This window comes from Myotis davidii, unplaced genomic scaffold (assembly GCF_000327345.1).
Source record: "Myotis davidii unplaced genomic scaffold, ASM32734v1 scaffold1703, whole genome shotgun sequence".
In the NCBI taxonomy this organism is placed as follows: domain Eukaryota; kingdom Metazoa; phylum Chordata; class Mammalia; order Chiroptera; family Vespertilionidae; genus Myotis; species Myotis davidii.
In genome coordinates, this window is record NW_006293780.1 from 46,439 (window position 1) to 50,730 (window position 4,292).

Sequence of the window (4,292 nt, forward strand, 5' to 3'; positions counted from 1 at the left end):
CAAAGAGGAAGGGAAACAGATAGAAACATCAATGATGAGAGACAATCATTGATCGGCTGCCTCCTGCACACCTCCGACTGGGGATCGAGCCCAAAACCCAGGCATGTGCCCCAATTGGGAATTGAATTGTGACCTCCTGCTTCATGGGTACAGTGTTCAACCCTGAGCTACACTGGCCAGGCATTTTTAATTTGTTGAAGTAACTCCGTACTGCTTTCCACAGTGGCTGCTCCAGTCTGCATTCCCACCAACAGTGCACAAGGGTTCCCTTTTCTCCACACTTGTTGTTTATTGATTTATTGATGATAGCCATTCTGAGAGGTGTGAGGTGATATTTCATTATGGTTTTAATTTGTATTTCTTTGATGATTAATGATGTTGAGCATCTCTTCATAGGTCTTTTGGCCATAGGTCTATTGGCTATATATCCTCTTTGGAAAGAGAGAAACATCAATTTTTATTCCATTTATCTATGTATTCATTGGTTGATTCTTTTTTAAAAAAAAATTTAAATTTATTTCAGAGAGGAAGAGAGAAGGTGAAAGATAGAAGCAACTATGATGAGAGAGAATCATTGCTTGCCTGCCTCCTGCATGCCCCCTACTGGGGATTAAGCTTGCAACCTGGGCATGTGCCCTGCCGGCGATTGAACCGTGACCTCCTGGTTCATAGGTCAACACTCAACCACTGAGCCACTGGGGCCAGGCTATTTACCTTTTTTTATTAGACTATATTTTCTAGAGCAGTGTTAGGTTCACAGCAAAATTGAGCAGAAAGTACAGAGATTTCCCATATTACCGCCCCCCCACCCCCTCAACACAGCCCACATGCACACAGCCTCAACATCTTGCACTAGAGTGGTGCTTTGCATTTATTATAACCAATGAGCCTACATTGACACATCATCATCACCCAACGTCCATAGTTTACAAGGGTTCACTCTTGGTGTTGTACATTTTATGGATTTGGACCAATGTATAATGACATGTATCCATCATTAAGTATCATACCAAGTAGTTTCACTGCCCCCAAAAATCCTCCACACTCCACCTATTCACCCCTTCCTCCCCCACCCTGCCCCTGGCAACCACTGATCTTTTTACTGTCTCCATAGTTTTGCCTTTTCCAGAAAGTCATATAACTGTAGTTGGAATCCTACAGTATGCAGCCTTTTCAGATTGGCTTCTTTCACTTAGTAATATGCATTTAAGTTTCTCCCATGTCTTTTAATGACTTGATAGTTCATATCTTTCTTGCCCTGAATAATATTCCATTGTCTGGATGTACTGCAGTTTATTTATCCAACCATCTACTGAAGGACATCTTCAAGTTTCCACGTTTTGGCAAATTATGAATAAAGCTGCTATAAACATCCATGTACAGATTTTGTATGGACATCGTTTTCAACTCACTTGGGTAAATACCAAGGAGCATAGTTGCTGTATCATATGGTAAGAGTATGTTTACTTTTGTAAGAAAGTGCCAAACTACCTTCCAAGGTGGTTATACCTATACCATCTGCATTCTCTCCAGCAATGAACGAGGCTTCTTATTCTACATCTTTGCCAGCATTTGATGTCATCAGTGTTTGGGATTTTGACCATTCTAATAGGTGTGTAGTGGCCTCATTGTTGTTTTAATTTGCCATAACCTAATGGCATACGATGTTGGACATCTTTTCTTTTTTTTTTTTTAAACATATTTTATTGATTTTTTACAGAGAGGAAGGGAGAGGGATAGAGAGTTAGAAACATCGATCAGTTGCCTCCTGCACACACCTCACTGGGGATGTTCCCACAACCAAGGTACATGCCCTTGACCGGAATCAAACCTGGGACCCTTCAGTCCACAGGCCGACGCTCTATCCACTGAGCCAAACCAGTCAGGCTGGACATCTTTTCATATGCTTACTTGCCATCTCTGTATCTTCTTGGATGCGATGTCTGTTCAGGTCTTTTGTTCATTTAAAAAAAATTTTTAATCCTCTCCTGAGGATATGTTTTTATTGATTTTAGAAAGAGAGGAAGAGAGAGAGAGAGAGAGAGAGAGAGAGAGAGAGAGAGAGAGAGAGACACATTGATGTGAGAGAGAAACATTGGTCGGTTGCCTCCTGTATGCTCCTGGCTGGGCTGGGGATCAAACCCACAACGTATGTATGTACCCTGTATTTTTTAGTTTTAAGGATTCTCTGTATATTTTGGATAATAATTTTTTATCAGATCTATCTTTTGCAAATATTTTTTCCCCAGTCTGTGGCGTGTCTTCTCATTCTCTTGATTTATTTATATTTTTAAAAAGTGTTTTACTCAACATGGATGAACCTTGAAAACATTATGATAAGTGAAAAGAGTTATTACAAAAGTCATATTTGTATCATTCCATTTACATGAAATGTCCATTAGGCAAATTCATAAGAAAGTGGTTAGTGATGGCCAGAGACTGAGACAGAATGACTGCTGACAGATACAGAGTTTCTTTTTGAGGGGAGGGAGGGGGAATGGTGGTGATGAAAATATCCTAAAATTAGATAGTGGTGATGGGTGCACAACTATGAATATACTAAAAACCACTCAACTGTACACTTTTAAAGAGTGGATTTTATGTTATATGAATTCTATTTCGATAAAGTTATTTTTGTACTAAAGAGCTAAGAAGTATAAAAAATGTAGTTGGATATTTTCTATAGACATTTTAAATAAAAGTTGGGTTTAGGATCAGAACATGACTTCCATATTTAGATAACTTCATTATCATTCTCTCAGTCGCTTCTGGATCAAGACTGGGTGTGAATCAGTAAAGACGGACACGCCTAATTAATCTTTGCATTCCCCGAGCTCCTTGACCCTTGGGGGACAAGGCACTTTAACATGGTGTATCTTCAGCAGCCAGAGTGAAACCGAGCATGCAAGGCTGGAGTCCAGCCCCAGGCTCACAAATCACATGTCCCGTTGCTGAGTCTTGGGGAAGAACCCTTCGTTACCAACACAGTCAACAGCTCTTCCTTTAGGCCAGTAAGCACTTCTTAGTCACTTGACAGATGCACTGCATAGCCTTTGACTGTCATGTGAAGGTGTGGGCGGGTCAAAGTCAGTGACTCACCCGGATTAACTCAGCTCAGGGGAACTGAGCATTTCCCTAGAACTGTGTCGGGAGTGAAGACCCTTAACATTTAAAAAAATATATTTTTATTGATTTCAGAGAAGGGCAGACAGAGAGAGAGAGAGAGAAGCATCAATGATGAGAGAGAATCTTTGATTGGCTGCTTCCTGCATGGCCCCAACAGGATCGAGTCCTCAGCCCGGGCAAGTGCCCGGACGGGTCGATACTCAACCACTGAGCCATGTGGGCCAGGCAAAGTCTCTTAACATTTTGACCTGCCCAGAATGTCATACCTTAGTGTGCACAGTTAGGTAGACAAAGAGTTCTTCGATTCCTGGAATCAGAAGGCACCTTGGAGGCAGCAGTGAGGATGGACACGGAATGAACTCCCCAGAATCTCCATTTTTTTCTCATCTTGAGAATGAGAGGGTTGAGCTCATTGGTCCCTAAGACCTCTTCCTAGTTGACCAGATCAGCTGGTCTATGGCTTCCCAAACTCCTGGACTTCAAGATCAGTTCAGTTTTCACAAATTTTCAAGAACTGGCAGAGGATGTTTGCTTTTTACTCACTGGAGAAGAATGATTTTTTAAAAAATTACTATCGCTGGCATTTTCTGTCACTTGGTTTCCAGAAGAAAAGGACATCTTAACTAAAAAAAGAAAATAGTAGCAAGTAAATATTCTCAGAATAAAAAACAGCCCTTGTTAAGGAAAGGGGTTAGCAAGTTTCCTTCAACATAGTGCGCAGTGGTTCTTTCTCGTTTTAAAAAACGGCTTTATTGAGATACAATCTATTTAGCATACCATCCATTCATTTGAAGTACACAATTCAATAATTTATAGTCAGTGTGCAGAGTTGAACAACCATCCCCACCATCTAATCTTAGGACATTTCCACCAAACCCCAAAGATCTCTTATACCCACTTGCTATCACTATTGGTTCCCACTCATCAGGCCCAGGCAACCACAAATCTACTTTCCATCTCTATAGATCTGCTTTTCCTGGACATTTCATATATGTAATCACACATGATGGACCTTTTGTGTCTGGCTTCTTTCATTTAACATATTTTCAAGGTTATCCATGTTGTATCATGTATCAGTACTTCATTCTTTTTTATGGCCCAGTAAGTTTTATTGTTAGAATGTACCACATTTTATTTATTTCTTTTAATATATTTATTGATTTTTT